This window comes from Salvelinus fontinalis, chromosome 12 (assembly GCF_029448725.1).
Source record: "Salvelinus fontinalis isolate EN_2023a chromosome 12, ASM2944872v1, whole genome shotgun sequence".
Classification (NCBI taxonomy): domain Eukaryota; kingdom Metazoa; phylum Chordata; class Actinopteri; order Salmoniformes; family Salmonidae; genus Salvelinus; species Salvelinus fontinalis.
Genome location: NC_074676.1, coordinates 6,635,502 through 6,659,747, shown reverse-complemented (window position 1 = coordinate 6,659,747; position 24,246 = coordinate 6,635,502). Strand labels below are relative to the sequence as shown.

The window sequence follows — 24,246 nt, the reverse complement described above, 5'->3', positions numbered from 1 at the left end:
AGTAGGGGTGAGTGGGGTAAGTTGAAGTATGTTACATTCAGTATGTTACATATATATACACGTACACAAAAGTATGTGGACAGCCCTTCAAATGAGTGGATTCGGCTATTCAGCTACATCCGTTGCTGACAGGTGTATAAAATCGAGCACACAGCCATTCAATCTCCATAGACAAATATTGGCAGTGGAATGGCCTTACTGAAGAGCTCAGTGACTTTCAACATGGCACCGTCATAGGATGCCACCTTTCCAACAAGTAATTTTGTCCAATTTCTGCCCTGCTAGAGATGCCCCGGTCAACTATAAGTGCTGTTATTGTGAAGTGGAAACGTCTAGGAGCAACAACGTCTCAGCTGCGAAGGGGTAAGCTACAGAAGCTCACAGAACGGCACCACCAAGTGCTAAAGCGTTTGTCCTCGGTTGCAACACTCCCTTCCCGAGTTCCAAACTGCCTCTGGAAGCAACGTAAGTAGAAGAACTGTTTGGCGGGAGCTTCATGAAATGGGTTTCTATTGCAGAGCAGTCGCACACAAGCCTAAGATCACCATGCACAATGCCAAACGTTGGCTGAAGTGTTGTTAAGTTGCCACCATTGGACTCTGGAGCAGTGGAAGCGCATTCTCTGGAGTGATGAATCACGCTTCACCATCTGGCAGTCCGGGGCGGACGAATCTGGGTTTGGTGGATGCCAGGAGAACGCATAGCGTAACTAATGTTTTTCATGGTTCGGGCCAGGCCCATTAGTTTCAGTGAAGGGAAATCTTAAGGCTACAGCATACAATGGTATTCTACACGATTCCGTGCTTCCAACTTTGGCAACAGTGTAGGGAAGGCCCTTTCCTGTTTCAGCCTCACAATGCCCCAGTGCACAAAGAGGTCAATACAGAAAAGGTTTGTCGAGATCGGTGTGGAAGCACTTGACTGGCAGGCACAGAGCCCTGACCTCAACCCCGTCTAACACCTTTGGGATGAATTGGAACGCCGACTGCGAGCCAGGCATAATCGCCTAACATCAGTGCCCAACCTCACTAATGCTCTTGTGGCTAAATGGAAGCAATCCTCGCAGCAATGTTCCAACATCTAGCGGAAAGCCTTCCCAGAAGAGTGGAGGCTGAAATAGCAGCAAAGGGAGGCCCAGCTCCATATTAATGCCCATGATTTTGGAATGAGATGTTGGACGAGCAGATGTCCACATACTTTTGGTCATGTAGTGTGCATTTCAGGATGTTGTGTATCCCTGGAAATTATCAGAATGTTTGTAAACATTGGTTTTGAAAACACAGCTTGTCCAGAAAAAGTGGTCTCTTGGCACAATTTACCCCGGGTATGGGGTAAGTTGAGCAGCGGGACATGGTAAATTCAGCCGCTTACAAATGTATGCACTGAATGAAATATTACCACTACCTTTTTAAAATTATATCTTTATTTCCTAAATGCAATTAAACACAATTACTTTTTTGTCATTTAATCTTTTAAAACAGACTTAACACATTTTTTGTACCCTTTTAACATAGGCCAGGCCTTATTGTTACCTTGTGAAGAAAAAAAACGTCAATTTACCCCATGGCCATTGGCTCAATTTACCCCAGGGCCATTGGCTCAATTTACCCCATGGCCATTGGTTCAATTTACCCCCATGGCCATTGGCTCAACATAACCCAAGGCAAACATTTTGTCTGTATTAGCCCACACAGCTACAAGGATACAATTTCATGGTAGATTTTGGACCTCATATTGAAGCTTGTAGAGACACATTAATTTGCTTCAGTTGTTTTTTTACCTAACTTGCTTACCACTTTCTTACCACAGCTGTGCCCTGGACACCATATGTGAATCGATTGCCCACCATCTATCTTCAGAGCTCGTGCTGCTAGGTGACCTAAACTGGGACATGCTTAACACCCCGGCCATCCTACAATCTCACACATGCCCTCAATCTCACACAAATGATCAATGAACCTACCAGGTACAACCCCAAATCTGTAAACACGGGCACCCTCATAGATATCATCCTAAACAACTTGCCCCCCAAATACACCTCTGCTGTTTTCAACCAAGATCTCAGCGATCACTGTCTCATTGCCTGCATCCGTAATGGGTCTGCGGTCAAACAACCACCTCTCACCACTGTCAAACGCTCTCTAAAACACGTCAGCGAGCAGGCCTTCCTAATCGACCTGGCCCGGGTATCCTGGAAGGATATTGATCTCATCCCATCAGTAGAGGATACCTGGTTATTCTTTAAAAGTGCTTTCCTCACCATCTTAAAAAAGCATGTTCAATTTAAAAAAAAATAGAACCAGGAACAGATATAGCCCTTGGTTCACTCCAGACCTGACTGCCCTTGACCAGCACAAACACATCCTGTGGTGTACCGCATTAGCATCGAATAGCCCCCGTGATATGCAACTTTTCAGGGAAGTCAGGAACCAATATACACAGGCAGTTAGGAAAGCTAAGGCTAGCTTTTTCAAACTGAAATTTGCATCCTGTAGCACAAACTCAAAAAAGTTCTGGGACACTGTAAAGTCCATGGAGAATAAGAGCACCCCCTCCCAGCTGCCCACTGTACTGAGGCTAGGAAACACTGTCACCACTGATAAATCCACTATAATTGAGAATTTCAATAAGCATTTTTCTACGGCTGGCCATGCTTTCCACCTGGCTACCTCTACCCCGGCAAACTTCCCTGCAACCCCCACAGCAACTCACCCAAGCCTCTCCCATTTCTCCAAATCAAATCCAAATAGCTGATGTTCTGAAAGAGCTGCAAAATCTGGACCCTTAAAAATCAGCCGGGCTAGACAATCTGGACCCTCTCTTTCTAAAATTATCTTCCGAAATTTTTGCAACCCTTATTAGTAGCCTGTTCAACCTCTCTTTCGTATCGTCTGAGATCCCCAAAGATTGGAAAGCTGCCGCGATCATCCCCCTCTTCAAAGGGGGAGACACACTAGACCCAAACTGCTACAGACCTATTTCTATCCTACCCTGGCTTTCTAAGGTCTTCGAAAGCCAAGTTAACAAACAGATTAAATCCCACCGTACCTTCTCCGCTATGCAATCTGGTTTCAGAGCTGGTCATGGGCGCACCTCAGCCACACTCAAGGTCCTAAATGATATCATAACCGCCATCGATAAGAGACATTACCGTGCAGCCGTAATCATTGACCTGGCCAAGGCTTTCGACTCTGTCAATCACCACATTCTTTTTTTTTTCTTTTTTTATATTCTTTTTTTTTTTTATCCCATTTTCCCCCCAATTTTCGTGGTATCCAATCGCTAGTAATTACTACCTTGTCTCATCGCTACAACTCCCGTACGGGCTCGGGAGAGATGAAGGTCGAAAGCCATGCGTCCTCCGAAGCACAACCCAACCAGCCGTACTGCTTCTTAACACAGCGCGCCTCCAACCCGGAAGCCAGCCGCACCAATGTGTCGGAGGAAACACCGTGTACCTGGCCCCCTTGGTTGGCGCGCACTGCGCCCGGCCCGCCACAGGAGTCGCTGGAGCGCGATGAGACAAGGATATCCCTACCGGCCAAACCCTCCCTACCCCGGACGACGCTATGCCAATTGTGCGTCGCCCCACGGACCTCCCGGTCGCGGCCGGCTGCGACAGAGCCTGGGCGCGAACCCAGAGACTCTGGTGGCGCAGTTAGCACTGCGATGCAGTGCCCTAGACCACTGCGCCACCCGGGAGGCCTAAATCACCACATTCTTATCGGCAGACTCAACAGCCTTGGTTTCTCAAATGACTGCCTCGCCTGGTTTACCAACTACTTCTCTGATAGAGTTCAGAGAGTCAAATTGGAGGGCCTGTTGTCCGGACCTCTGGCAGTCTCTATGGGGGTGCCTCAGGGTTCAATTCTCGGGCCGACTCTTTTCTTTGTATACATCAATGATGTCGCTCTTGCTGCTGGTGATTCTCTGATCCACCTCTACGCAGATGACAACATTCTGTATACCTCTGGCCCTTCTTTGGATACTGTGTTAACTAACCTCCAGACGAGCTCAATGCCATACAACTCTCCTTCCGTGGCCTCCAACTGCTCTTAAATACAAGTAAAACTAAATGCATGCTCTTCAACCGATCACTGCCCGCACCCGCCCGCCCATCCAGCATCACTACTCTGGACGGTTCTGACTTAGAATATGTGGACAACTACAAATACCTACGTGTCTGGCTAGACTGTAAACTCTCCTTCCAGACTCACATTAAGCACATTCAATCCAAAATGAAATCTAGAATCAGCTTCCTATTTCGCAACAAAGCATCCTTCACTCATGCTGCCAAACATACCCTCGTAAAACTGACCATCCTACCGATCCTCGACTTCGGCGATGTCACTTACAAAATAGCCTCCAACACTCTACTCAACAAATTGGATGCAGTCTATCACAGTGCCATCCGTTTTGTCACCAAAGCCCCATATACTACCCACCACTTCGACCTGTACACTCTATTTGGCTGGCCCTAGTTTTAAGCACCAGCTGTCAGAGCAGCTCACAGATCCCTGTACCTGTACATAACCCATCTGTAAATAGCCCATCCAACTACCTCATCCCCATACTGTATTTATTTATTTATCTTGCTCCTTTGCACACCAGTATCTCTACTTGCACATTCATCTTCTGCTCATCTATCACTCCAGTGTTTAATTGGTATATTGTAATTACTTCGCCACCATGACCTATTTATTGCCTTACCTCCCTTATCTTACCTCATTTGCACACACTGTATATAGACTTTTTCTACTGTATTATTGACTGTATGTTTGCTTATTCCATGTGTAACTCTGTTGTTGTATGTGTCTTACTGCTTTGCTTTATCTTGGCCAGGTCGCAGTTGTAAATGAGAACTTTTTCTCAACTAGCCTACCTGGTGAAATAAAGGTGAAATAAAAATGTTACAAAATAATAATGTGGTTTCTTCCATCTCATGACTCCATGAAATGAGGACCTAAATATTTTGTCAAATTAGTCATTTTGTAAAAGGTTTCCTAGAAACAAGTGTGGCTCAACAACTTACGTCACTCTCTCTTATACAAATGCAAGTACAACTGAATAATATTATTGTCAGGGTTACATGGTAAACACTTGAACCAGGTTATGTAGACAAACAGTGCAATTAGTGCAGCCAATGAACACAGTGAGGGGTGTCATAGTAATTAAGATAATGAGGGATGAAAAAGTGGAACTGTTAAAAAATGATATTTTACAGCATGTCAAGATGTTGAATACATGGGGCATTTATTTACATCATTATATGTTAACATGATTAGATATAATAGAATACATAATGTTGATATCAACAATCATTATTGTTACATTTCATTTACTTTCATCATTGTTTCATTATTTCATTTATTATTTATTTTGGTTCAAATAATGCATAATGAGCGTCATCAATACGGGAAACATAATATACAATGTGAGCTAATAAGATATGAGAAAAGAAATGTAATTGAGTTGAATGGTCATAGAAAGGGCCTGAGATCAAAGTCAATATTCAAATTACTACTAGTAGAAGGGTCTCAATGTTACCTCCTTTCCTTGGTAGAGTAACACGCTCGATACCTGTGTATTTGGGGGAGGAGATAGGATGGTTCGCTTTAACAAAGTGGGCTGCTACTGGGTAGTAATTGTTCTTACACCTGATTGAGCTGCGGTGTTCGACAATTCGTTGTTTTAATTGTCTTTTCCTTTGCCCAACGTAAGCTTTACTGCACAAACAGGTGATGAGATGGATGACCCCCTTTGTCTTACATGAGATGACACCCCTGACAGGGATTTTTCGGCCGTATGCGATCTAAAGAAGGATGTTGTTGTGGTGCTGTTGCACATGAAGCACATTTGTAATTCCCATTTGGGATGGGTGCCAATAGTGTCTGAGTGGGCTCAAGGGGCAGATCTGATCTCACTAGGCTTTCCCCAATGTTGTGGCCTTGCTTGTAGACCACCAAGTGGGGTTCCTGGAAAAGGTGTGCTATTTGTTTTGGTCAGATTTCAGAATACAGCACTGTTTTTTCAGGATAGCACTTGGTGTACTTCGGGCACAAGCCTGTTGCTTTGTTTTTATTTTTTTGGCTTAGTTTTGAGTAGTTCCTCTCAGTGTATTTGGGATATTTTCACCAGTAAGAGTTTTGTATTTGTAGCCTCTCATTTAGAATTTGTCAGACATTTTCTTCGCATTGGTGTCAAAATCGGACTGTTGGCCACAGATGCGTTTAACCTTACAGAACTGTCTATATCGTAAACCATTCTTGGGTGGGAGGGGATGCATACTGTCTGCGCATAGCAGGATGCTGCAGTCTGTGGGCTTTGTGTACAAGTCAGTGTACAATGTGGCATTCTCTTTAATGATCCATCAGTCTGCATTGTGCATTTGAGATATCTATAGCTCTCATTTAGCAGAGTGTGGAATTCATTAAGCTCCTGCTGACTTTCTCCCCAGAGGACAGACTTCATTTATGTATCTCTTCCATATGAGGATTTTAGACAGGAAGGGGTGTGTCCCTGTTTTGTAAATGACCTCTTCCTCAAATGGTCCCACATATAGATTAGCATAGTTGCTGGCAAAGGTGGAACCCATTGCCACACCCCTAATCTGGCGTAAAAAAGTCTGATTCAAATACAAAGTAGTTGTTGGATAATACCAGTTAAGTGAGTCGAAGGATGTGTTCACTTTACGGAACAAGGGTAGGGTCTCTGTTGGGGTAAGTTTTTTTTTTTAGGGCTTGTAGACCTCAAATGAGTGGGATGTTGGCCAATATGGTGCCCTCTGGCACTGTGCCCCTCCCCCAAATGAGATCATGTGACTAGTGCCTTTGACATGTGATGGGAGATTCTCAACCATTGAGTTGATGTGACAAACTTGGAAATGTTAGATGTCATTGAGTCGACAGGTTGACTGGTTGTCATTGAGGCAATAGGTTGCTATACCCATTAATTGTTTGGAAAGATAATTAAGAGTAACTTTTTTTATTTTTATAGTTTACTCTCTGTTTAGTCAGCACCGCTACAAAAAATGGGGTGTGCATCATCTTATACCTTTTACTACTTGGGTTATACTGTAAAACATGAATAAATACATGTAATATTTACTGATGATTCAGCAATATTACATAGGTTTTCTTAAAAACACAATGGTTATTGCAAATACTGAATTACTTAGCTAGTGCAACAAAAAAAATGTAAATACAAAAATAAGAACTGGCCATTAACTTTGGCTACATTGGCATTAGATGACGACGTGATGTTACCTGTTTTGGGCCCCAGAGAGGAGCTGCATCAGGGGGAGCCAGCAGGCAGTCAGGCCCTCCAGTGAGGAGTTGCTGTTGTCCTCCAGACAGAGTTCTACCAGGAGGACCTGGTTTCTCAAACCGGGTGGCTGGGAGGGAGGGAGATAGGGAGAGAAATATAGAGACAGAGACAGATATACAGAGAGAGTTTACCTAGCAGTGCTGGGTACTTCAACCTGTTACTGACGGCCGCTACTAGCGCTGCTGACAGGCACCACTTAAGTGCCTCCAATTCGTCAATGTCAGCCGTTTTAGTCCTGCTGTGAGTCTCAACTCATTGGTGCCGGCCATCAGCAGAAAGCTGCTGTGAGTGTTAGTAGGTCAGGAAGAACGAACTGCTACTGGGTGTCTACAACTATCCATCCAGGCCATTTAAAATGTTTCCATGTACTGTAATCCAACATGCAGGAGTAATGTTGGTAGCACTTCATTTTACACCCTGGTTGGTTTCATCTCGTACTTCCCTGGTATTTAGGCCCACATGGTCTAACTAACAATCATTGATATGCTGACCCAGTATTTTACCTCAGTGAGATTGTTTCCCGTCAGGTCCAGTGTGTTGTGCAGAGCACAGTTGTCCAGGCGTTCTACACTGGACAGATATTTGTGAGACAGGTCCGGGTGTAGCAGCGTCAACACCTCTCTCTGTCTTGTAATACTGATCAGCTGGTTGTGGTCCAGCAATAACGTCTACAGCCTCTTCAACCGCTCCAGACCATCTTAGAATGTCAATTGTTCTATAAAGACACACTAAGAAATTAGGGTTCCTCAAGGTTTCTGTGGGAAGGGTGATGGTTCTATGAGTAACCATAATAACTCAAAGAACCCTTAGACTTTCAATGGATCTTTGCTATTCACAATAGTTTGTTCACTTTTAGTGATAATTGAAAAGTAGGGGCGGAGGCTCATTCACATATTTTGGGGTGTGGTTTGACCACAATGCTTTTGTGCCCCCGTGCGTGAGAGTGTCCTTCCAGTTTATCTAAACTGTTGTGTCATGTCGTGTAAAATAGGACTATGGCCAGTGATGGTGTCCTGTGAAAGGCTCGTGGCCTTGCATCAATTGAGCGCTGTTGTTTAAATCAGTGGTTCTCTAATATCCCCTCGGGAACTCCCAGCTGTTCTAGAATTAGCATAACTTGTTAATTAGGAAAAAACAACCTGTATTGTTCTTCAAAAGGTTATTTCTAGAACCTTTGAGATTGAGAAAGGTTCTTTATTGAACCATTCTCCATGAAGGTTCTATAAAAATAACATTATAAAGGGTTCTACACAGCAGTGGTTCCCAAACTTTTTTTTAAGGAACTCCAGCTTTCAACTTACTCTTGAAAGTTGTAATAGTAGAATGCACAAGGTGCAATTTCGAAACAGGGTAGTGTATCATCAGTTTTCCTCTTGTCATGTCAGTCATTGCACACCTTAGAGAGCTATTTGTAACTTGACAGAAATGTCCAGATCAACTAGCCCATGTTGGCTAACGTTTTTTTAGCTAGGTTTTTTATACCATAGATTGTGTAATATTTGAGTTACTCAAATTTGTATACACATTAGACATGGCAAATTGCAAGAAAATGAGCTTTAAAACGGCAAAATGTTCTCTGCATCCCATGACGAAAAGTGAATAAAACTACAGGAAATAAGCTTTAAACCTGCAAAATGCTTCCCAATGATGGAAGGGGGGCCTGAGTGAAAAAGTTTGGGAACCCCTGCAGCATCAAAATGGGTTGTAGCAAAACCCTTTTTGGCGCTATATAGAACTTATTTTTTATAGTTATTCATAGAACCTTAGGAAAGGGTTCTTTTATAGCAACATAAAGGTTCCATTTTGAACCGTAGGAGTTGGTTCCATGGTTCAAAAAAAGTGGTTCAAAAAGAGGTTCATGGTTAAAAAAAAACATGGTTAAAAAAAAGTGATCCGCTATCGTTACGAGCCAAAAAGTGATCCGCTATCGTTACGAGCCAAAGAACCCTTATTTTGAACTATATAGAACCATTTGTTTTTAGTGTGTAGTAGATAATGACATGTTGATGTTTCAATTGCATACCCAAAAGAGTATAAGGACAAAATTGGATTGCGTGAAGAAGGGGCTGAAGTAGAATTCATATGAAGTGAAGATCTAATTTCAGTGAGGGGCCGAGGTTAACGTTTTAGTAACATTGAAGCCTAAACTGGCAATAAAAAAGCATTGATGGTCTTTTCAGGCAGGTAATATAAATTCATGACTTGAGGCCTGACTCCTGGTCTGCTGTTCACGGTAACTAAGTCACATTTCAATACATATTGAGCAGCAACAGCGGAGGAGTGGAGACTAAGTCTAGAGGCTGCAAAAGAAGAGATATACTGCTCTCTAGTGGACAGCAGTGGTTACAACCAGAGACATCATAACGGGTAGTTATCTAATATTTTTTTACTTCAAAACATATAAAATCACTGTGTTTCACATATGTAAACTCTATTTGGTGGCTATTTAAAGTTTAAAGAGGGATCCTGAGCTCAGCTTACCGATGTGGGTGATGGGGCTGTGGGAGAGCTCCAGAATGTCCAGGTCCACAGCACCACCTGGATGGATGTCAGACAGTTCCGACAAAGTAGAAGAACTCTGAGGTTAGCCAGATTCTCACAGTCCACAAACATAATCGAGTTGTCCTGTACACGCATGACAATGTTCAAGTTTTCAAATTCCAAAGATTTTATATTTTCACATGCTCATTTTTATCACTGTGACGGACAGTATGTGTTGCATGTAAATCAAATAAAATAAATGTTATTGGTCACATACACATGGTTAGCATATGTTAATGCGAGTTTTGCGAAATGCTTGTGCTTCTAGTTCCAACAGTACAGTAATATCTAACAAGTAATCTAACAATTCCCAACAACTACCTAATACACAAGAAACCTAAAGGGGTGAATGAGAATATGTACATATAAGTATATAGATGAGCGATGGCCGAGCGGCATAGGCAAGATGCAGTAGATGGTATAAAATACAGTATATACATGTGATATGAATAATGTAAGATATGTAAACATGATAAAATTGCATTATTTAAAGTGGCATTGTTTAAAGTGACTAGTGATCCATTTATTAAGGTGTCCAGTGATTGGGTCTCAGTGTAGGCTGCAGCCTCTCTGAGTTAGTGATGGCTGTTTAACAGTCTGATGGCCTTGAGATAGAAGCAGTTTTTCAGTCTCTCGGTCCCAGCTTTGATGCAGCTGTACTGACCTCGCCTTCTGGATGATAGCGGGTTGAACAGGCCGTGGCTCGAGTGGCTAATATAACAGTAGTATACAATAACATATATTATATAACACAGATAAAGTATGCAGTGTATGCTTGTAGTATGTAGTAATGTATCAGTGTAAAAAAATAAGCTTATAGCTTATACAGCATGTCAATGGGTGGTGTATTTACATGTACAGCAATCTAGGAATGTAAGCACACAGCGTCTCATGGTGAGGGACTGCAGTCTGTGGCATTGGGACAAAGTAGAGAGACTACAGACGGGGAGATCCTCCAGAACAACTGTGGTCACCTGCATGGGAAGGTACATGTTGAGCCCAGTCAGTAAAAAGTTGGTTTTGGTTTTGTTATAACTGTTTTTCAGACCTGGGTTTAATACATTTAAATATCCTACTTGTAGTCTAGTATCATACTTTTAGTTTGGAAGAATAGAAAAAGGTGAAAACTCCAAGCTAAATCAAGCACAAATAAAACATCGCTTATTTTTCTGGATTCACATTTTAGATCATGCAGGTTCCCTCCTGAAGTGTGTGGGGATGTTTTTCATCGGCAAGGACTGGGAAACTGGTCAAAATTGAAGGAATGATGGATGGCGCTAAATACAGGGAAATTCTTGAGGGAAACCAGTTTCATTCTTCCAGAGATTTGAGACTGGGATGGAGGTTCACCTTCCAGCAGGACAATGACCCTAAGCATACTGCTAAAGCAACACTCGAATGGTTTAAGGGGAAAAATGTAAATGTCTTGGAATGGCCTAGTCAAAGCCCAGACCTCAATCCAATTGAGAATCGGTGGTATGATTTAAAGATTGCTGTACACCAGCAGAACCCTTCCAACTTGAAGGAGCTGGAACAATTTTGCCTTGAAGAATGGGCAAAAATCGCAGTGGCTAGATGTGCCAAGCTTATAGAGACATACACCAAGGACTTGCAGATGTACTTGCTGCAAAGATGGCTCTACGAAGTATTGACTTTGGGGGGGTGAATAGTAATGCACGCTCAAGTTTCCTTTTTATGTCTTGTTTCTTGTTAATTTCACAATATAAATTATTTAGCATGTTCAAAGTGGTAGGCATGTTGTGTAAATCAAAATATACAACCCCCCAAGGCCTCACGGGTGGCGCAGTGGTCTAGGGCACTGCATCGAGAGACTCTGGGTTCGTGCCCAGGCTCTGTCGCAGCCGGCCACGACCGGGAGGTCCATGGGGCGACGCACAATTGGCCTAGCGTCGTCCGGGTTAGGGAGGGTTTGGCCGGTAGGGATATCCTTGTCTCATTGCGCACCTGTGGCGGGCCGGGCGCAGTGCGCGATAACCAAGGGAGCCGGGTGCACGGTGTTTCCTCTGACACCGGCTTGCTTCCGGGTTGGAGGCGCACTGTGTTAAGAAGCAGTGCGGCTTGGTTGGGTTGTGTTTCAGAGGATGCATGGCTTTCGACCTTCGTCTCTCCCGAGCCCGTTCGGGAGTTGTAGCGATGAGACAAGATAGTAATTACTAGTAATTGGATACCACGAAAATTGGGGAGAAAAGGGAGTAAAAAAAATATTTTAAAATAAATATATATATACAACCCCCACCCAAAATCTATTTTAATTCCAGGTTGTAAGGCAACAAAATAGGGAAAATGCAGAGCGGGGTGAATACTAAACTTCGGTTAGTGCTAAATACGGACGCTATTTAGCACTAACTTGTATAATCTTGTATAATATTACTCCAGTGCTAGCCTCTACACTGGCTTCCTGTTAAGGCTAGGGCGTATTTCAAGGTTTTACTGCTAACCTACAAAACATGGACATGGACTTGCTCCTACCTATCTCTCCGATTTGGTCCTGCCGTACATACCTACATGTACGCTACGGTCACAAGACACAGGCCTCCTTATTGCCCCTAGAATTTCTAAGCAAACAGCTGGAGGCAGGGCTTTCTCCGATAAAGCTACATTTTTAGGGAATGGTCTGGCTATCCATTTGAGAGAAGCTGACTAAGTCTCGCCTTTTAAGTCTTTACTGAAGACTCATCTCAGTAGTAGCTATGATTGAGTGTAGTCTGGCCAAGGGGTGCGATGGTGAACAGCAAGACACTGGACTGACGAACCGCCCTGTTGTCTCTGCCTGGCCACCTCCGCTCTCTCCACTGGGACTCTCTGCCTCTGACCCTGTTACAGGGGCGGAGTCACTGACTTACTAGTGCTTTTCCATGCTGTCCCAAGGAGGGGTGCATCATGTCGTGCAAGGCTTTTTTGCTATACTCAACTTGAGAGGGTTGAGTCACTGACGTGATCTTCCTGTCTGGTTTTGTGCCCCCTCGGGCTCGTGCGGTGGAGGAGATCTTCGTGGGCTATATATACTCAGCCTTGTCTCAGGGTAGTAAGTTGGTGGTCTGTTGATATCCCTCTAGTGGTGTGGGGGCTGTGCTTTGGCAAAGTGGGTGGGGTTATATCCTGCCTGGTTGGCCCTGTCCAGCCTTCAGTATCTATGCTGCAGTAATCTATGTGCCGGGGGGGCTAGGGTCAGTCTGTCCTATCTGGTGAAATTCTCCTGTCTTATCTGGTGTCCTGTGTGAACTTAAGTATGCTCCCTCTAATTTTCCCATCTCTCTCTCTCTCTCCCTCCCCCCTTCCGGGGGACCTGAGCCCTAAGGCCTACCTGGCCTGATGACACCTGACTGTCCACGTCCGCAGTCCACCTGGTCGTGCTGCTGATCCAGTTTCTGCTGTTCTGCCTGCGGCTATTGAACCCTGACCTGTTCACCCAACGTGCTACTTTGTCCCAAACTGCTGTTTTCGACCCTCGCTCTCGCTCTCTCTCGCTCACCTGCTGTATTGACCTCTGAATGCTCAACTATGAAAAGCCAACTGACGTTTACTCCTGAGGTGCTGACCTGTTGCATCCTCTACAACCACTGTGATTATTATTTGACCCTGCTGGTCATCTATGAATGTTTGAACATCTTGAAGAACGATCTAGCCTTAATGGTCATGTACTCTTATAATCTCCACCCGGCACAGCCAGAAGAGGACTGGCCATCCCTCAGAGCCTGGTTCCTGTCTAGGTTTCTTCCTAGGTTCCTGACTTTCTAGGGAGTTTTTCCTGGTCACCGTGCTTCCACATTTGCATTGCTTGCTGTTTTGAGGTTTTAAGCTCGGGCAAATGTTCCCATTGACCCCGTAAGGCCAGCAGGCTAGTCTTTGTTTTAAATGTTTTAAATGTTTTATTTCTTATTTCTTATTTCTTACTATAATTTTTTTTTTTATTGGTGCGTGACTGTTATTGAAAGTTGTATTGTCAATCTTGTTTTGTATTTAACGCCACTTTAAATTTGTACATGACCTGCAACAAAATTTCCCCATGGGGACAATAAAGTAAGTAAGTAAGTAAGTAAGTTAAGCTGGGTTTCTGTATAAGTATTTTGTGACATCTACTGATGTAAAAAGGGCTTTATAAATAAATGTGATTTGATTTGATTCAGTCGCTGTTCCTGCTGTTCTCTCCTGGACATCTCCTCCCTTTCCTTCCTCCTCCTCGCACCTTCTCTCTTCCTCTCTTCTGCGGTGGAGCTCAACCCATGTCCAACAGTGTGCCTGGAACAGCATGCCGGGAGGCCTCTGAGGGCAGCCTGGATAGTGATGACCACCCTTCAGGGAGACTGGTGCATCTTCCTGCTGCGCCTACTCAAAAGCCCTCATCTCCTCTTCCATCTGTCTCAGGAGGCTGCTGATCAGCTCCTGGTACGTGTGAGAGAATGGAGAGGAGTAGTTAACCAATAAAAACTGAAAAGAAAGATATGCCCAATCTGAAAACAGCACTGTCTGGGATAGTCCCTTCCCATAGCCAATGTTTCAGTGTTGGCATATAAAAAAGAAATGTGATTGAATCTGGCCCACCTGCTGTTTCAGCAACTTTTGTTGAAGCTTCTCTTATGTCTCTCTTTCTCTCATCTCCTCCATGTGTGTAGGGTGAAGCTACAGACAGACAATAATATAACATGGAAATGGGAGAAACTGATGATATGAACTGTCTAACCACATTGCCTTGTTCTATCCTCCTCCAGCTCCTCCTCAAAGACTCTCCGTCTGCGTTTCCACCACTCCTCCTTTTCTCTCTGCTTCTTCTGCTCCTTCTCTCGCTCCACCTCGTATTCCACGATTCAACTCTCACCCCCCTCTTTCAACAAAGCTTTCAGTTCCAAACTGAGTTTAGTTTCAGACTCTAGATATGCATCACATTCAATATAATCTGTCTCAAAGAGAAAGACACAGGTCACAGCTCGTTTAGTTTGAAGAATATAATTATAGGCCTGGTTACATTGAGGCAAGAATGCACAGCAGGTTGGTGGCACCTTAATTGGGGAGAACGGGCTTCTGTTAATGGCTGAAGCCAATTAGTGAAATGGTATCAACTACATCAAACACATCGTTTCCATGTGTTTGATGCCATTCCATTGGTTCCGTTACAGCCGTTATTATGGGCCGTCCTCCCTTCAGCAGCCTCCACTGCTTAACAGACAGTGTGCAGCACCCCAGTGCAGGTGTGTAAAGACTTTTGTGTATGTGATACATATGCCCACTAGATGTCATTCTTGCAGTGGAGGCTTCTCAGAGGAGGAAGGAGAGGACCATCCTCCCCAGTGAAATTTCATAAAAATAAAAATCGTGAAACATTAAAAAAGTTATCCTTTTAAGATAAAACTATACTAAATATATTCATATTTCACCAAATAATTGTTTAAAATACACTGTTTTGCAATGAAGGTCTTCAGTAACTTCAACAGCACTGTCTGGGCTTGCACCATGGTGTAGCCGGAGGACAGCTAGCTTCCGTCCTCTTCTGGCTACATTGACTTCAATACAAAACCTAGGAGGCAGGTAGGCCTCACCCCCTTCCATAGACATACATGGTAATTATGACCACTTCCGGAGGACGTGCTCCAAACAATCAACGCTTTTGCAGTATGAACTGACATGTTGCCCATCCAATCATAGATGTAGGATTAGAGAACGAACCTAGTGTGTTGTATTGGGATTGTGACACAGAGCATTATGGGGGTTCTACGTGTTGAGAAGCTTGGTGACATTGTTAGATAGAGATTAAAAGTGAAGAGTGATAGTTGAGAATTTTTGGGACATTATTCAATTCAAATATTATGTATTTTCTAAATTGTTTTCTGGGTTTAGAACTTTATTTTTGTGTCCAGTTAGTGCAATTTATTTAAAATTTCCTTGCTAACTTCAGTAGCTAGCTAGCTACCAGCGAGAGTGTGCAGTTTTCTCCGCCAGAATGGTAGAATGGCCTATGCTACCGTTCTACCATTCTAAACATAAAAAATCTGACGTGCTGTATGGGATGAAAATGAGACTATTTTTCCATCTGATCAACTAGGCTACTAATAAGAGCAGCTGCATACAGCCTATGCCCCCTGTCCGTCTGGTCAGGGTAAACTAATTTGTAACGTTATGTATTTATAATCCATTTGTGTGTCAGGAGAAAATGTCATCTAAATTGAGCTGGCTAGTCAGCCTATACGTTTTGAATCCAAAATTATTAGCTGGAATTAATCGATCTACATAATAGTGATGGCAGATGTGAGTTGTTTTTTTAAGAGGCCTATAGTTGCATAGGCCTGCATGATGCAAACATGTGTAAAGCAAGCTCAGCCCTATGAGTTCTATTGTTTCAGTTGCTGTCTCTGTGTCTGGGTAGAGGAAATCCCCCTCATAATCTAGTCTAAATATAATTCATATGAACAAATATAAGGTAGCTGCAGTTTGACAGGGTTTTCATCCCTTCAGGGCCAGGAGCTTTTTAAACCATGTGACTTGATTAGGAAAAACTGATCCCATCATAGCCTTTATAAAACCTTTTTACAACTGATTAATCACTGTCGTACCTTATAGGGTCCAGGGATTTCCTGGTTAGGTTAACATATAAGGAAAACTCTAGGGGGTAAAAATTGCCCAACCGCTCTGGGACCTATGGTGCCACCAGTCTGCTGGCAGTTGTCAGTTATTGTCAGGTATGTGGATGATCAGGGCTTTATTCAGGAACGTTTCTTCGGCTGCTTTGATGTGTCAAGTGGGCGAGATGCGCAGTCTGTGTTTGACGTTATGAATTTTGAAATGTTTGAGTTTAACTTCATAGAGAAACTTGTTGTCCACACCTACGATGGCACAGCTGCAATGGAATGTATCTGCTATTTGTATTTACAACTAAGTCCCCTCCTTTTTCCCTGATTAAGAGGTGAGGACCTCCACTCCACTACCATTGTCAACTCTCTCCTGACATGAACTGAAGCCACAACGTCTCATGTCCTCGCTCATACACTGGCACATTGAGTGTTTCCCTTCCAAGCACTGTGAGTGCCCTTATCAATTTTCTCTCATTACTGTATGTAGACTCAATCACATACACAATCACATCATTACACATCAAAGATTTTACTCCTTGCTTGGACTAACTCATTCTTAGCTCTTCCGTCTATTGTGTTATTGTTTTTCGTCTTCCCAGTCAAATCCTGTCCTGCACTGGTCAAGCCTCTGAACACCTGAACACATGCCTCATACCCTCATTCAATCACTGCTGTGATCCCTTTCCAGTACCCCTCTCATTCCCATTCCCCATAATATTGTACTATAAATGTCTTTATTGAATGTGTAATGTTAAAAATATTAGTCTTTGAAGATTTTTGTAACACACTTTCTGGTCTCCGTGCGTTCCGCGTTGTGCCGTGGGTCTCCCATCCTCCTCCATTTTTTAAGTCGCCAGCCTCCATTGGCCTACACATTTCTAAGTTACCAAACAGTACACAAGCTCTCAGTTCCAGTTACTGGCTAATAAAGAAACCGACTCACATCATCTTCATCAGCATCATGTTCATCAGCAGATGAGTAAACGTCTTCCGTCTCAGATGATGCTCAGTTTGCTCCTGGTCTTCTTGATTGACATCCATGGTATTGCAGCGTCAGGAAACACAGAGGCGAAATTTTCACCAAATGTTGCTGTTATTTTTTTATCTGTGTTTTGAACACTTTGCTAACCTGCTTACTAACCAGGAGCGTGCAAATAATTAGTCTAAATGGAACTGTGGTCACTATGGAAACCTAGGAGAACCCTATGGAACACCACTAACGACAAACCATCAACAAACTTAACCCTTCAGGGTGTTGCCATATATAATTTCTCTACTGTTATTTTATACCTCAATGTTCTCTACATTTCATTGCTAGACTACTCTGAATCATAGAGTTGGCTCAAGCTTACTACTCCACAAATTGTTTTCATTTGTTTTTAAATCCACACATTGCCTTTATGTTTCAAAGAGCTTTAGCCTACTACTTGAGTAAATCTGGTGTGGAAAGTGCATTGCAGTTATGGCTGCCCTCTTGTGGACATTCAGAGCATTGCAAGATCACATGCAATGTTGTTCTATGGAGTTGATAAGCTATGGAGTAGATAAGCTATTGTATGGGCCTCACGTGCTGTGTGAAGTTCTCTCTCTCTCAATTCAATTAAGTTTAATTCAATGTGATTTATTGACATGACGTAACAATATACACTGCTCAAAAAAATAAAGGGAACACTTAAACAACACAATGTAACTCCAAGTCAATCACACTTCTGTGAAATCAAACTGTCCACTTAGGAAGCAACACTGATTGACAATAAATTTCACATGCTGTTGTGCAAATATAATAGACAAAAGGTGGAAATTATAGCCAATTAGCAAGACAATAAAGGAGTCGTTCTGCAGGTGGTGACCACAGACCACTTCTCAGTTCCTATGCTTCCTGGCTGATGTTTTGGTCACTTTTGAATGCTGGCGGTGCTCTCACACTAGTGGTAGCATGAGACGGAGTCTACAACCCACACAAGTGGCTCAGGTAGTGCAGTTCATCCAGGATGGCACATCAATGCGAGCTGTGGCAAAAAGGTTTGCTGTGTCTGTCAGCGTAGTGTCCAGAGCATGGAGGCGCTACCAGGAGACAGGCCAGTACATCAAGAGACGTGGAGGAGGCTGTAGGAGGGCAACAACCCAGCAGCAGGACCGCTACCTCCGCCTTTGTGCAAGGAGGTGCACTGCCAGCGCCCTGCAAAATGACCTCCAGCAGGCCACAAATGTGCATGTGTCTGCTCAAACGGTCAGAAACAGACTCCATGAGGGTGGTATGAGGGCCCGACGTCCACAGGTGGGGGTTGTGCTTACAGCCCCACACCGTGCAGGACATTTGGCATTTGCCAGAGAACACCAAGATTGGCAAATTCGCCACTGGCGCCCTGTGCTCTTCACAGATGAAAGCAGGTTCACACTGAGCACATGAGCACATGTGACAGAGTCTGGAGACGCCGTGGAGAACGTTCTGCTGCCTGCAACATCCTCCAGCATGACCGGTTTGGCGATGGGTCAGTCATGGTGTGGGGTGGCATTTCTTTGTGGGGCCGCACAGCCCTCCATGTGCTCGCCAGAGGTAGCCTGACTGCCAATAGGTACCGAGATGAGATCCTCAGACCCCTTGAGACCATATGCTGACACATGCACATTTGTGGCCTGCTGGAGGTCATTTTGCAGGGCGCTGGCAGTGCTCCTCCTTGCACAAAGGCGGAGGTAGCGGTCCTGCTGCTGGGTTGTTGCCCTCCTACGGCCTCCTCCACGTCTCCTGATGTACTGGCCTGTCTCCTGGTAGCGCCTGCATGCTCTGGACACTACGCTGACAGACACAGCAAACCTTTTTGCCACAGCTCGCCTTGATGTGCCATCCTGGATGAACTGCACTACCTGAGCCACTTGTGTGGGTTGTAGACTCCGTCTCATGCTACCACTAGAGTGAGAGCACCGCCAGCATTCAAAAGTGACCAAAACATCAGCCAGGAAGCATAGGAACTGAGAAGTGGTCTGTGATCACCACCTGCAGAATCATTCCTTTTTTGGGGGTGTCTTGCTAATTGCCTATAATTTCCACCTTTTGTCTATTCCATTTGCACAACAGCATGTGAAATGTATTGTCAATCAGTGTTGCTTCCTAAGTGGACAGTTTGATTTCACAGAAGTGTGATTGACTTGGAGTTACATTGTGTTTTTTAAGTGTTCCCTTTATTTTTTTGAGCAGTGTACATGTTTCTAAAGCTTACTTTGGAGATTTACAATATTAACATAATTTAAATAATAATAATCAATATTGTCAACGGGACAACAGTAAGAACTATAATCAAGGGTCAAAATAACCATACCTTGAGCAATAACAATAAGCATAGATAACATGTGCAGGTTGGTTGGTCTGTCAGACACTGTCCCTCATCTTATGGCAGGCAGCAATGTAGTGTGCTGCCAACCCACAACTCTCTGCATCCTCCCCAAACAAGATGGGTAGCCTATTCTCATCAGAGTGGTCTTTGAAACCTTGAATACGTTTTTTTCAGATTTGGGGAAATTACGCTCTCTAATTGTTTCATATTTTTGACATTTTGTCAGGAAATGCAGCTCTGTCTCAGGTTCTGCTGTGGTGCAGTGGTTTCACAGTCTTTCCTCTACAGGGAGCCAGGTTTCCCTGTGTCTACCCTTCTCAATGGCAAGGCTGTGCTCACTGAGCCTGTACTTTGTCAAATATTTTGTAAGGTTTTGATCAGTAACCATGGTCAAATAGTTTGCCATGGTGTACTGTCGATTTAGGGCCAGATAGCACTGCATTTTGTGTCCGTGTTTCCCAATAAGTAATGTTGTTTTGTTTTGACTCTGTTGTATTTTGGTTTATTCTGATTGATTGGATGTTCTGGTCCTGAGGCTTCAGTGTGTTAGTAGAACAGGTTTGTGAACTCAGCCCCAGGACCAGCTGGATGAGGGGACTCTTTTATTTGCTCTGCTCTTGGTATTGCAAGGCTTGGTAATGATATGAGAAAGGGGTCACTGTATTTTAGATGTTTCTAAAACTTCATTGTTCTTTTTTTAGTGGTTCTTATTAGTTGATATTGACCTAATTCTGCCCTGCATTCATTGTTTGTAGTTTTACTCTGGATATGTAGAAGAATATCACAGACCTCTGGATGTAGGGTTTCAATTAGGTGTTTATCCCACTGGGTGAAATCCTGTTTTGCAAGTGGACCCCACACCTCCTTTCCATAAAGTGCAATTAGTTCAATGACACATTCAATTCGTTTTAGCCAAATGTTTTTTGGAAGTCGATAAAGCAAGAGAACATGTTGGTATTATTTTGGTGGATATATTTATCTATCAGGGTGTGTAGGGTGTAAATATGATCAGTCATGCAATGTTTGGTATACATCCAATTTGGCTTTTACTCAAAACGTTGTGGTTATTAAAGAAGTTTAGAACTCTTCATTTATAATACTACAGAAAACCTTCCCCAGGTTACCGTTCACACAAATGCCTCTGTAATTGTTTGGGTCAAATGTGTCTCCGTTCTTAAAGATTGGGGTTATGAGTCCTTGATTCCAGCCGTCAGGGAAATAACCTACACTCAGGATCAAATTAAACAGTTTTAATATAGCCAATTTAAATTTTGCACTAGTGAATTTGACCATCTCATTTAGGATGCCATCAGGTCCGCATGCATTTTTAAATTTGAAGGCCTGAAATTTCTTATAGAGCTCCTGGTCAGTAATTGGGGAGTTCAATGGATTTTGATTGTCCTTTTTAGCTTTTCCTAATCCATTCAACTTCTCATGGATTTGGCGTTGTTCTGCGTTCGTGTCAATTTGAACGGTGTTGTAGAGTGTTTTAAAATGGGTTGTCCATATGTCACCATTTGTTTTGCTAATTCCTTTCATTTCCATTTTGCCAAAAGTTATTTTTGTTTATGGACTCCTCAATAGTGTCAGCTGCTTCTTTTGGGGTTCTGAGTGTACGTTTATAGAGTTTTAAAGTCTCACAGTAATTAAGGCGTAATTCACCATTATTTGCGTCTCTGTGCTTTTGGTTGGATAGTGTTCTACGTTTTTTCATTATCATTTTACAATCTGCATCAAACAAGTCTTTTTTGGTTTGTTTTTTTATCAATTTCAGTTGTGCTTCTTTTGCCATTTGCCTGAATATATTGCTGATGTTTAGATGTTAGATTGATGCCTTCTGCACTGTGGGTGGATGTGGTATCCAGACAGTTATCTAAGAGTTTTTGGATTTTTTGGGTACTGGTTCATTTCTGGTATTCTTCTGTGCTGTTGTTGGCCCATTTGTATGAATTTCTGATGTTGTACAGTTTACTGGGCTGTGAATGTGTGGTTGTTTCCATATCCGTTCTTTTGAGGAACAATGTAATTTGTCTGTGATCAGACAGATGTGTTAGTGGCTTGACAGTGAATGAGCTGAGAGAGAAAGGGTCAATGTCTGTAATCGTATAGTCTAATGTGCTGTGGCCAAGAGGTGAGCCATAGGTGAATCTCCCAAAAGGGTCCCCCTGTAACCTACCATTTACAAAGTTTAGACCCAGGCTTCGACAGAGCTGCAACAGATCCCTTCCGTTGTTGTTGACGGTGATGTCACTGTTGTTCTTTATGGGGGAGATTAAGACAGTTAGAAACAGTATGGCCTGTAATAAAGCTGTCCCCTCGCGTGGTCGTTAGATCAGGTAATGTTCCTGTGTGCGGATTGATGAGCACATTTCCTTGGCCCTGGAAATGGCACGTGTCCTCCTCAAGGGTGGGGAATATCTCCTCAGAGTAATATGGGGATTCTGAGTGGGGATATATATTGGGCGGGGAAGATCTCCTCAGAGTAATATGGGGATTCTGAGGGGGATATATATTGGGTGGGGAAGATCTCCTCTGAGTAATATGGGGATTCTGAGGGGGGGATATATATTGGGTGGGGAAGATCTCCTCTGAGTAATATGGGCATTTTGAGGGAGGGATATATATTGCGCAAAGTAACACAACTCGTTTTTTCCGTTTTAACCAAATGTGATATCTGCCAATTTTGAGGGGATCAATTAGATTTTGTAGTTCGGATTTGTACCAAATTATGAATACTCCAAAGTCTCTGCCTCTATTGACAGAGCTGTGTTTCTGTGAAGGCACAATTACCTCTTTGTAGCCCCTGGGACAGTGAGTGACAATATCTGCCTTACACCATGTCTCCTGCAGAATGATGACAACATCTTTGAGATAATTCTTTTTTTTACTCCAGTGCTAAAGTCTTCAGTTCAAAGGTTGAGTTTAGGACCTGAATGTTCCACATGCTAACTGATAGCGATTTCATGTTGCAAAAAGAAAGACAGTCCAAAAAACAGTAACTACTAACTACTAAGTTGTTCAGAGCGAGATAAACAGGGTAACAGTAAACATCTGTTCTCTTTTTCCTTCTTCCTATTCATTGAACAAGTCAACTTTTAGTACAATAGCTATGTGCGTGTGTGTGCGTGCGTGTGTTTAGTGCAGATGTATTGGAGGAGCTGTTTAATCTCACACAATCCTACAGAGTTCTCCTGTCCTCTGATGGCCTCCGCATAGCTGCGCTGGTCCTGCTGTTGGGCCCTGTGGAGTGGAGGGGGGCCAGATCTGGGCCGGGAGGCTGTCTCTCTGGTCTGGTGTTCTGGTGTGGGGTAGTAGGCTGGGCCCGGTCCAGTCTGGCTGCGCCGATGGAGGTGGTGATGCTCTGGTGGTGGGTGGGGCATGTGGGGTGCACTGGGTCTGTTGGGGCATTGAGGGGGCCTGGGGCTCCTTGGTGGAGGAGTGGTCTGGTAAGGGTCTCTGGGTGGTCCTCTGTCCAGTGCAGCATGGGCTGTTTGTCTACAAAGTGCCACGTCCTTTAGAGACTTGGCAAACATCCTGAATGTCTGATTCCTAAGGCGGGAGTGGTCGTGCAGGTGCTCTGGGGTGATTGTTGGGTGGTGAGCAACGTGCACGTTCGTGAGTAGGCCACACCCTCTGGTGATGTCAGCGTTGACTTTCTGAATGGTACGGGGATGAAAGTCTTTGCAGGACAGCAGAGTGGAGATGGTGATGTGGGAGTTGGGGAACCACTTAGAGGCCCTCTCTGCTACTCTGTGGACCAGGCTGCCTGCTCTCTCCGGCTCCTCTCGCAGGTGGTTGGTGCCGGTGTGAATAATAATATGGCCTGGTGTGCCAAAGTCAGGCTGGGACAGGATGTGGAGTGCATCCTGCGTTTTTAGGCACCGTCTTTTGGACACCTTGTGGTGAGGGAAGAGTTTATCCTCTTGGATTAGTTTCCTATTTGAGTCAATGAGGACGGCCACCTCAGTGAGTTTTACCAGAGGGACTGGGGTACACATGGTCTATGTACCAGGAGGGGCGTGTGGGGGTATGTCGGGGGGCTAGACAGCTTCTCTCTGTAGTAGGTGTCCCCATGTGAGCCTCCTTGTTGACTGGGGGTGTGGATAAAGGGTGGTCGGTATGGGGGGGTAGTGGCTGTGGGTGGGTCAGTGGGGGGGGGGGGGGGGGGGGGGGGGGGGTTCGTGGTGAGGGGCTGCAGCTTCTCTCTAGGAGTCTCTACAGTCTGTCCTCTATGCTGCAGCGCCCTCTTGATGACAGACAACTCCTTTGCCATCTCTTCCTTTACCTGCACCAGCTCTCTCCTCATGGTGGCCTTTACCTCCTCAAGCGCTGTGGTAAGCCTCTCTCTCAGCTCCTGGACAGAGTTCTTCAGCGGTGTCCTGCACTGGTTGATCTGGTCCTGTAGAAGCTCTGTGTCTGGGCTGGTGGTGGTGTAGCTGAGGGGCTGCTCCTTCAGCTCAGTA

General features: G+C 44.0%; 1 pseudogene; it reads right to left on the bottom strand.

Annotated features, from left to right (window-relative positions):
* Window positions 1–23,781, bottom strand: part of LOC129867681 (uncharacterized) — a 66,757-nt pseudogene extending 42,976 nt beyond the window's left edge.
* Between the last annotated feature and the right edge of the window lie 465 nt (window positions 23,782–24,246).